An 11516-nucleotide genomic window follows, 5' to 3' on the forward strand; every position below is an offset into this window, starting at 1 on the left:
TAATCCCAGCGCTCGGGAGGCAGAGGCAGGCAGATCTCTGAGTCTGAGGTCAGTCTGGTCTACAGAGTTAGTTCCAGGGCAGCCAGGGGTACACAAAAAAACTCCTGTCTCAAACAAAACCCACACAAAGCCCTGTATACAGTATGTGCAACACACAAGTGACAACAGTGGAGAGAATGCATTGAGCACTTACTGTATGCCTGGTGCTTCCACCTTATTTGTCTTCTCCACAAACAGCTTTAGAAGGTGGATGTTATGATGGACCCATCTCACAGATGAAGAAACTGAGGCACAAAGAATTTAACTTGCCTATGTCACCCACATAAGAAGCAGGGACTTGGGACCTGCCATCTGGCTTCCAAGTTGTATCTGATAGCCACTACCCGTCACTAGGCTAGGACAAACCACCAGCCTGACCAATGCCAATGGATTCCTTCCCAACAAAGAAACAAGTAATGGTGAGAAGCCGAGAAGGGAGATTCATCTATTGGAGGAGGGAGAGACAAGAGGGTGTCCAGTGACCCCGAATCCATCTTTGTCTTTGGGATCCTGATGTGAGCTTTCTGCTTAAGGAGAAGGAGAATTGGAGCAGGGCAGGAGGCTCGTGCCATAGTCACCCTGGGCAGGTGGCCGTGGCAGCCATGGTCTCATCTCAGTTGCGGTCCTGAAGGACGGTCCTGTAAAGAGAATTGCTGTCACCTCCCCAGGGGCACTGTGGTTCCGGGCACTGTGGTTCCCCTGAGATGCTCACCGCTACTCAGGTGCAGACTCTGACCATAAATAACTCCATCACCTGGGGTGGCTTTGTCCCTCCCTTGGGGGTAGTTTCAGGTTCTTGATATGAAGATGTTTATCAGTCCTACTGTTCCCGGAGCCCAAGGTGACTCAAGAGGAAAGATGGCGGAGGCAGACTCGGAGCCATAGAGGGACCAGAGTTCTCACAAATGCCCATGCAAGCCCCCCCTGCATACAGAGAACATATCTCACAGACATCACGTACCAGTTGTCATGTAAACACTGCCCCCTTGCTCATATGTCATATGTATACATGTATATATACCCAGAGTCCACAGACATGGATGTATGTAGGGACATAGCATGAATTTCATCATACATGATTAACAGGCCAGCCAAGACACATAGGCTCACATGTCCTCATCCACATGCCTACATAAAAAATGCAGAACCTCCATTCACTCCAGCTCACACACGCACAAGAAGATGGCAATATGCAGAGGGGCCTGTGTGCACACTTTTACATAAGAACAAGTATTCATGAAGACCCATTTTAGGCCCTGTGATATGCTAGGAGCTGAGAATAATGCATAGAAACAAATGGAGATCTAGCCTGCATGATCTTTCCTGAGACAAGATGTACAGACAGTGGCCAAATCCAAGAGAGCCCCCACTTCCTATATGCTTCCTCTGCACTCAGAGCTGACTTTGCTGTGTATCAAGTAACTATGACAACCTCACCCATGTCACGTACACACATGAGCATGCACAATCCTCTCTCAGAAGCCATTGTAGCACAACTGGGCTCTGGGAATGAGTGGGTGGTGGCTTTACTATACAGAGACCAGAACCATTTTGAACTCCCCATGTTACCCAAGGACCCTGAGCCTCTATCAATCCCCTAAGAGTGTACCACGATCCTCTGGGTGAGTGCCAAGTGTATTACAGATAGGGCCGTGCCTACGTGTGCACAAGTGTGCAAGCTGCTTGGCATGGCCCCTCCCTCCCAGGGCCTCAGACTCTCCCTGCTCTCTGCCATGGTCCACAGACACTGGGCCTCCTGAGAACGGGTGCCCACAGGGAGGCGGGGATGTGATGACTCTGCTTCCAGGCAGCTGTGGTGAGTTTCGGCAGAGACTCCCTTCCTCACAAAGGCCCTGCTTTACAGAAAGCACTGGCTACCGTGGTTTCCCCACATCAAAAAGGTCAGACTCTAACAAATTACTGAGAACTGTCTGTCAATCAACAAGCAGTTACTGATAGCTGTTGCTCACACGCTGGGGAGGGACCAGGGTGAAGGAACCCAAGCCGAGTCCCACAGAGAAGTGGCCAGGCAGCAGGAATGCATGCCACCGCAGACTGAAGCAACCAAGTTCGTGGTCCCAACTGGGATGTGCTGCGAGGTGACAACAGAGTAGCTGACCCTGGGATGTGGTGCCGGATGGTCCATCACAATCAACATCAAGGGGAGTCGGGGGACACAGAGCCACACGGTGACAAGGCCAGAGCTTTGGTTCCTAGGACAGCATGGCACCCAGTTGGATGGGGCAGTGGTGTGACTTGCTCTTTCACCAAGGGAGCACCCACATTGTGCTGGGCTCCTTCTGGGGCTGATAAAGAAGCCCAGGCTTGAGAGACCCAGAAGAGAGACATCTGACCGAGGCGCAAGAGTCTCCTGAAGGTGGTGACATTTGAGCTGAAGGGTGATGAGGTCATTCTTTCAGCCCCAGGGAGAAGCTTGTAGACCACATGAACCATTTCCAGTTAGCAGCGCGTGTGTGTGTGTGTGTGTGTGTGTGTGCGTGCGTGCATGTGTGTGTGCGTGCGAGCGTGTGTGTATGTTTCTCCATTCACCATCCATGTGTCCTGGTGCACACGTGGAAGGATTTGCAAGAACCTGCTCATGGAAACCCCCAGACGATCTTCTGGAGATGTCATAAATACCGTTAGCCCCATGAGAAAGCCACCATGCCCTCGATATACCTGCTCTGTTCTGCCTGTCCACCCCTTTGCCTCGAAGCGTCTCAAGTAGGTGCAGATGCGGATGGTTTTGGGGGGTACCCAGCCATGTCGAGTCACTGTCAGTTTAGTTCTGGGTTTAGTGAGTTGTTAGCATGAAAAGTGATGGGTTCCGCTAAAGCCCCTTCCACTCCTTCCCAGCACAGCCCTTCACACATTCCAGCTGTTGTCTGGGTTACCAACAATGTCAGTCAGCCAATCAACAAACATTGGTGAGAATGTTTATGTCTTGGTCTGACTCAGGGATGAGCGGCTGGAGGGACCCTTATTTCCATTTTATTTTGTTTTACTGAACACCTATGCTAGCCTGGTCCTGGGCTAGGGCCTGGGATGAAAATAAGAATGAATCTCAGCTCTGGTATCAAGGAGGTTACTAAAAGGTGAACAGGAATCATGCTTTCTATGTTTTAAAAATATTCCATTATTCAAGGATAAAAGAGCCCGGTGTGGGTGCTCATATCTGTGAGACCAAGCCAGGAGACCAGAGATCCAGGCCCTGGGGTGAACCCACTACTATCGCTTGACTAAGTGGACATTGTACTGCGGCACGCCGCTCCGGCCAGCAGAAGAGACGACCACAACAGGATTCTTCTCAGAACACACTTTATTGGAGCACTTACACTTGAGGTTGTAGAGAAGCAAAAGACCCCGTCCCCGCGAAGCAGAAGAATATATACGGTGCCAGACAAAGCCCTGACATGTCATCAACCCAATGGCTCAGGCCAGAATGGAGTGATCGTGCTTAAATTTTGATTGGCCAGATCAGATGGCCAGATCGAAAGACTCCCCGCGCTGGGGGGAGCTCGCGCGCATGCGCACAAGTTGTCTGTCAAGTTTGACGTGGAAAAGCAAACGGCGCCCAGGCTCAGTGCCCACGACATGACAGCGCCATGGCTCATGTTACATCGCCGCGCGCTACATCTCCATGCACTACATTGTACCAAGCTGACCTCTGAATTCACATCTCTCTACTGGTACAGCTCATCAGCGAAGTTTCTTTGTGTAACAGTGGACACTGGTGAATGCCAAAATTCACAGTTGATCTACATGCAGAAAAGGTTAGTGGAGTGTTCAGCCCAAAATGGGACATCTATACTGCACCACCACCTCCTCCTCAATCGCAGGGACCATTGAGGGTAAGGAGGAGGAGAAAATCATAACAACCAGAGGCTGGGGAGAAACGGTGGAGCCGTGTCTTTCGGGCACTGCAGGACTGCGGCTCTCGTGAGTTCAGAGCAGCTGCAGTTGCCTGCAAGAGACAGCACAAGCTCACTTCAGTCAACAATCCAGCACAGAGTGGGAAGGGGTTTATGAGTCCCCACCCCTAGCAGAGGAGCCACTGCCAGCATCTGAGGGAGGGAGGGTCAGTTTTCTTTAAGGGCGTGGCCACTGGCAGGTCAACTATGCTCCAGAGGATGGCCCCACACCCACCAATGTTTGGGCAGCCCAAAGTGGACTCCATGAGTTAGAAAGGAGAGAGAGAGGGAGAGAGGGAGGGAGGGAGAGAGAGAGAGAGAACATGAAGTTAGGTAGGGGTGAGGGTGAGAGGTAGGTCTGAAAGGAGTTAGGGGAGGGAGTTGGGGGTAAATATGATAAAATGGTAGCATAAATATGCATGCATGCTTTTCTCAAAAAATAATACAAATGTTCTATTTTTAAAAAAAGAACTACAGACTAGCCTAGGCCACACAGTGAGACCTTGTTTTAAGCAAAGAAGCAAAAATAAAAAAAAATTAATAAATGATAAAAGAGGGATGTGCACTTGGAGAGAATATTTTGTTCTGTTTTCAAAACCTCAGAGGGAGAAATGATGGAGGCTGGGCCTGAAAAGATGTTCTGGTTGTTGGGGGTGGGGAGCATGGATGGTGGTACTCCTAACTGTTGATGGTATTGTCCTGAAGTTTTATACAGTGATGGAAAGGTCATGGCAAATATACTAAAGCCAGCTGGGCTGCATGTGTGTGCGAGTGTGTGTGTGTACATGTGAGCTCATGTATGTGTGTATGCATTCGTTCATGCATGTGTGTGTGTATGTGTGCGTGTGTGCTTGTAGCATGTGCATACGGAAGTCTAAGGTCAATGTTGAGCATCTTCATCATCCCTCTCCACAGTATATTTTGAGACAGATTCTCACTGAATCTGGAGCTACCCAATTCTGCTAAACGGACTGACCAGCAAACACCAGGGAGCTTCCTGCCTCTGCTTCCCAAGAGCTGGATTGACAGGTGCCTACCTCTGGATCCAGCTGTTTTGCATGGGTGCTGGGGACAGGTCTCAGGTCTGCAGCCTCTTCTAGCCAGCACTTACACTGACTGAGCCATGTCCCCAGCTCTGGGGTGTATGTTTTTAATAGTTAAAATGGTACAGTTTCTGCTACATGCGTTAGATCTTGATGAATGATAACCTCCTGCCTCCCTGCGTTCCATTCTGTGGTGGCAAGGTTGTGTGTTTGTTTGTCAGTCAACGTGACACAAACTGAGGCTACCTTGTAAGAGGGAGCCTCAACTGAGGAATCGCCTCCATCAGACTGTCCTGCATGTTTGTGCAACATTTTCTGATTAATGATGGATGTGGGAGGGCCCAGCCTTCTGTGGGTGGTGCCAGCCCAGGGCAGGTGGTCCTAGGTTGCGAAAGAAAGAAAGCTAAACAAGCCGCAAGGAGCAAACCAATAAATGTGCTCCTTCATGGCTTCAGTTCTTTCCTCCAGCTTCCTGTTCTGAGCTCCTGCCCTGGCTTCCCTGGTGATAAACCTTTTTCTCTCCAAGTCACTTTTGGCCAGAGTTTTATCACAGCAAACTAACACAGATTCCTGGTACCCCATAAACCCACAAGGTGGCATACGTCCATACTCCCAGCACTCAGGAGGCGAAGGCACCAGAAGAGAAGTTCAAGATTATCCTTTGTCACATAGGGAACTTGAGGCATCTATGGTAGAAAGAAAGAAAGAAAGAAAGAAAGAAAGAAAGAAAGAAAGAAAGAAAGAAAGAAAGAAAGAGGAAGAGAGGAAGGGAGGGAGGTGGCGAAAAGGAGGGAAGGAAGGAAGGAAAGAAGGAAAGAAGGAAAGAAGGAAGGAAGGAAGGAAGGAAGGAAGGAAGGAAGGAAAGAAGGAAGGAAGGAAGGAAGAAAGGGTCAGTCTCTGTTTCAGTTGGCAGTCTTATGGTTGCAAAGAACAGAACTACTTTGTGTGTGCACATGTGTGAATGTGTGTGTACATGTGTGGGTATATGCTGGTGTTCAAGTGTGTGTGCACATGTCGGAGAACAGAGATCAGTATTAAGTGTCCTCCTCAATCACTCACCGCTTTAGTTTTTGGCAGCATCTCTCGCTGAACCTAGAGCTCATGCCTTTGTCTAGGCTGACTAGCCAGCGAGCCCCAGGGATTGGGTGTTGCTGCCCCCCACCCCGATGCTTAGCTGTAAGGCATGCACTGCCATACCTGGATTACCTGGTGCTGGGAATCATGCAGGCCTCCCACTTGCCAAGCAAGCTCCGGCTGCCTAGCCACTTCCTCAGGCCCAGAACTCGCTTTTCAAGTTGAGTTGTGATGCGCACCTGCAATCCCAGGACATGGGAGGCAGAAGCAAGGGACTATTTCCAGCACAACCCCGGGTCCAGAGCAAGACCTTGAACCGATCAGCAGGATAAAATAAAGTGCATTTACTGACCCCGTGTTTTAAAAGTTTAAGGCTGTGGTTTCACGCGTGGGTGGGCCAAAGGGATGAAGTAATTCCTTTGGAGTGGAAGGCATGGGTTCGGGGATGTGCTTCATTTGCACGGGCAGTGAAGACTCCGTGGGAACAGAAAGTGGTAGTGGTGGTGGTGGTTGGGTAATCATAAGACTAAGCTTGTCACTACTAGCCCGTGGAGCCCAAAGAAAGCCCCTAGTAAGTTCAGTACTAGTTCTGGGAAAGCTCTCAATGGTCAGCTTTACTCACCTCACGTGACTTCCTGTGCTGCCCACTGTACTCGGTGATGAAGGGGTTCTCTGATTGGCTGAGCATGAGTCACATGCTGTTATGCGGAGCTAAGGGTGAGATCGGGTCCACAAAAGCCTTGTGAAGTGGGAGTCACAAGCTGATCCCCAAAGTGGCCACTCTGTCATCAAGAGAACAGACTTTGGCCTGATACCATAGGGTCCCCTGAAGCAGGAGGGCTCTGGAGAAGGGGGAAGGCTGGGCAGAGGGAGGGCCACCAGGGAGGCCGAGAGTCTGAAACTGCAGAACGTGGCAAGGTCACGAAGTAGCCGAGGGTCTAAGGAGTTAACAGGTCATGGGATGGGAAGTGGTGAGCAGTGAGGGAGAGGGAGGTGTGGGTGTGGGGAGACATGGCTGTGGATTGCTTCCTGTGTGCACAGCCACACACTGTGCCTGTGTGATCTCTGCATGTGTCCTTGTGCGCACTCACATGTGTGGGTGCAAAGGCCAGAGGTCAGTTCTGAGCGTTTTGCAATGGCTCTGCACCAGGCTTTTTGAGACAGGGTCTCTCACTGAACCTGGAGCTCACTGATTCTCCTAAACTGGCTACCAGCAGCTTTAGGATCTTCCCACTGCTGCTTTCCTCATTCTGGAGTCACAGGTGCTTGGCACCCTTTGGCTTTTGACATGGGTCTGAACTCAGGTTCTCTGGCTTGTTTAGCTAACACTTCTCCCACTGGCTTGCCTCCCAACCCCCAGTTACACTTTTCCTGTTATTAGTCTCTAGGTTTTTTTTAAAATGTTTTATTTAACTTTATTTTCAAAAGAAACCTCGTCTCCTCAAGATGGAAAGCAGCCTTTACCATAAGCAGGAGGGAAGTGCAGACACCGAAACAGAAACCCACGCTCACTGCCGTGGTTGCTGTACGGTCCTGGTGGGCGATCAGCAGAGAAGAACTGAGAGGGCTCGGGGAGAGAAGGTCAGGGTGCCACACTCAGTGTGGCACCAGGGAACAGCCACCAGACATCTTGGGTCAAGAGAGTTTGGGTGAGCAACTACGATGTCAGGCTCCATAATTCTGGATTCAGGACGCAGCAGTGTGGCCAAAGTCAAAGGCCTCAGCAATGCAGGCCACCTGGGGTGGGGTGGGGTTAGAAGACCCACTGAAAGAGGCAGGGGGTTCCATAACATGTGGTTGTACATGTGACATGAGACAATGACATGTGTCAGTTAGAACACTGATGCGGCTGAACACTAGCTGTGCAAATGCCCAACAGCTCCTGCGGGTGGCTCTGGAACAGACTGCGCTTAAGAGCGACAACGGAGGACACCACCAGCTCCCTTGTCCTCTTACAAGTCACAGGTGCCCTGCTGGGTAGCACTGTCTCTGCCAGACCAGACTCGGAAAAGATTGTAATTAACTTGGTGGGGGAGGAGAGGGCAGAAGAGAAGGGAGAGAGGAAGAGGATGAAGGGAGTAAAAGAAGAAAGAGAAAGAAGAATGAAAAGAAAACGAGTAGGAGGAACAGCAGGAGGCATGGGGAGGCCAAATGGACACCAGCCTCCCCAGTGGCTGAATGAAGGAAGGATGGCCCTGGCTTGGTATTGCAATTTTTATTCTGACTGTAACATTCGCTGCCTCCCTGACAGTATAAACATCCTCATGGGGTCCAGGAACTAGGACATGCCTGTCTTCAGCGTTCCCTCTTCTGCCTGCAACAACATTTAAGACTGCTTATCCATTGCAAAAGTAGCTTTGGTTTAAACAAAAGCACACAGCGTAAGAATGGAGAGGTGGGTTTTGATTCAATGATGCGTCCAACCTTTCCTTCTCCACTGTGCGGCATTTCCACTATCTTCTGCCTCTACACTGTCTCCTCTTGATCACAACATGCCTGGCAAAGCATACATCACAGACAGAGTGGAAGAAAAGTGGCCAAGGACCTTGTGATGCTTTCTCTGCTTAGGGAGAATTGTCACTGAGGCCTGTGGTCCCACCATAGCAAAGGACAATGGTGTGGAATGACTTGAGCTGAGATGCCCGGCTGGAGATCAAGGCAGGACCACACCAAGGTGAGCACACACTACACGGAAGTAAATAAGAGGACAAAGAGGACAGGCTCCAGAGACAGTGTGCCATACAGCTGCATGCAGTCCAGGTCACAGATTAATAACACGAGGGAGGGGCATTCTATGAGGGACTTGATCTGGGTCTGCCTGGCAGGAGCTGGGGAGAAAGAACTGGATCTTTGAGAGGTTGGTGCCCTGCAGGGCCAGAGGCATGTGGGGTGCCTCAGCAGTGGAGACCTTGCCTGCTGTGGGCCTCTGCCTTCATCATCCCCAGCACTGCAAAGGAAAAAGTGAAGAGTCAGTCTGGGCATGCCCCGTGAACATTCAGACACACTCAGCTTAGCCAGCGCTTTTAAAGCTTTAAGCGTGCAAGAACCATTCCGAGGGCCCATTGAAGTGATGTATTTAGTTGGCCTCATGAGACAGGTATCATTTACGGATGAGGATGGGAGCTTAGAGAGGTGGCAGACTGGCCCGGAGCCACACAGCTGGGTATAGTATACCCTGAATGCTTGTGCTGTTCTCCAGGGCAGGAGAATTTGTGGGAGAAAAGCAGAAGATGATGCCGACTCAGGTAAGCTGCGTTGCAACTCTTTGGGCTGCACTTGGGGAGCCCCGGGGAACGCAGGCCGGTACTGGGCCAATGTGGGCCACCAGGGGGCAGCAGGGACCAGGGCACGGCCCTTCCCTTCGCCTTTCCACCTTGAACCCTCTGGGCACAGTAGCCACTGGGTGTCACTTGCTCCTTCCCACATTCCTCCCCGTCCCCGTTTCACTCCAGAGTGGTGACCACCGTGCCTAGGGTCCCACGAACAAGGATGTCGCCTGAGCCCACGTGTGACGTCACGGCAAGTCCGAGACGTCACGGGTGCCTCGAACCCACAGAACACGCAGCACGCCCGTCCTAGGGCAGAAATTTGCCGTGATTTAGGGCGTGTTTTTTCTTGTTTTTTTTTTTTTTTTTTTTTCTCAGTTTTTATTTAATGATCTTCGTGGGAAATCCATGTCAGAAAGGTTTAACAGGGCACGCGCGCTCCGCAGACGCCCACGAGGGTGAAACCAGGATGAGCCCAAAGCAGTGTTTTCTTCCACAGAGCTAAAGCAGATGCGTTCATCGTGGCAGCGGCGGCTGCTGGGAAAATCCCAGCCTTCGGTATTGGGCTGACTGCGCCCACCGCCTGCAGGCACTCCCATCCCAGATGTCATACCAAACCTCAGTTTCTTCTTCTTTCTAATTCTTTCCCTATCCCCTCTAGTTGGAAGCCGTTGGCAAAAGCATACAGAAACAAAACTTAGAAGCTAATAAACAACAGTTCATATATATATATATATATACATATATATATATATATATATATTTGATTTTTATTGAGTCCTGCATTTTTCTCTGCTCTCCTCCCTGCCCGCTCCCCTCCCTGCCCTCTCTCCCCTTCCCTTTAACCCTCTCCCAAGGTCCCCCTGCTCCAAGTTTACTCAAGAGATCTTGTCTTTTCCTACTTCCCATAACTGTTCACTGTAAGCGAAAACTTCAGCTCCTCAGTTGAACCAGCCACATTTCAAGGCACCCGACTGAGCGACGGGAAGCATTTCCTGTGTGGTTTGAATGTGCTGTGTCTCCCTGGGAAAGTTGGCCGGAGTTGAATGCCTTTGGAGACGGATTAAGAGGAGGAAATTACTCACTGCGGTATTTAGAGGAGCATTTGGTAGGCAATCAGGGTTAGGTAAACTCATTAGAGTAGGCCCTGGCTGAATCACAATTGCTGTACACAGAAAGCAGACACATGCTCACATCACATCACACACACACACACACACACACACACACACACCTGTGCTCTTCTGTGGGATGCTCTGAATCACCTGAGGCCTTCCTTCATCATCAAAAAAGGGTGTTTCTAGATTCCACTCTTGACTTCAGAACTGTGAACTGAAAACAAACCTCTTTTCTTATAATTCACTTGGTGTGTGGTATTGGGCGAGAGTACAGAAACAGCAGCCTCAGTTTTCACCTCGGCACACAGGCCTGTGGGGGTGCAGCTGCTGGACCTCGGCACACAGGCCTGTGGGGTGCAGCTGCTGGACCTCGGCACACAGGCCTGTGGGGTGCAGCTGCTGGACCTCGGCACACAGGGCTGTGGGGTGCAGCTGCTGGACCTCGGCACACAGGCCTGTGGGGGTGCAGCTGCTGGACACAATCACTTGTTTACAAGGTCCCTTCTTCAGATGGAGTTTGAGTCCAAGTCCCACTATTATGGATGTAAAATGTTCTCCCACAGACTTGTGTGTTTGAACACTTGGTCCCCAGCTGGTGGCGCTGTTTTAGAGGTGGTGGGGTCCTTTTGATGCTGGGGCCTTTCTAGGAGAAATGGGCCACCGGTGAGCCTGGAAGGTGACAACCACCTCCAGTTCCTGCCACTGAGGTGTGTACAAGCCCCACTGCAGACGACAGAGCCCGTGTGGCCACCATGCCTTCCTCACCATGGTGGACTGAACACCCTGAACCGTACACCAAAGCAGGCCTCTCTTTCTGTAGGCTGCTTCTCTGTCGGGAAATGTAACTAGCACGAACATTCCTGTGTATCCTCATCCTCTTGCTGGAAGTTTGAAGTATAAATTCTGATTTGTGCCCATGATCCGAGAAAATTGAACAACTGTCCATCAGGGAGAAGCTGCCTGATAAACGACTGGATAATACTATGAAGAACCAGGACTAGTGATGGTTGGAACTCACAGTGGGTAGGTCCTAGCTAGCTGGGTATGGGAACCAGGAGGGCATAG

The 11516-nt window shown here is 50.6% G+C and overlaps 1 long non-coding RNA gene across 1 annotated transcript; it reads left to right on the forward strand.

Annotated features, from left to right (window-relative positions):
* Nucleotides 1-3350: 3350 nt before the first annotated feature.
* Nucleotides 3351-10070, forward strand: LOC126502263 (uncharacterized). Its single transcript, XR_007591879.1, has 4 exons — nucleotides 3351-3812; nucleotides 8636-8741; nucleotides 9267-9312; nucleotides 9712-10070. It is a non-coding gene; the product is annotated as an uncharacterized lncRNA (long non-coding RNA).
* The last annotated feature ends 1446 nt before the right edge of the window (nucleotides 10071-11516 follow it).

Source organism: Alexandromys fortis, unplaced genomic scaffold (genome assembly GCF_014885135.2).
Source record: "Alexandromys fortis isolate MF-2015 unplaced genomic scaffold, M_Fortis_MF-2015_v1.1 scaffold_45, whole genome shotgun sequence".
Classification (NCBI taxonomy): Eukaryota; Metazoa; Chordata; class Mammalia; order Rodentia; family Cricetidae; genus Alexandromys; species Alexandromys fortis.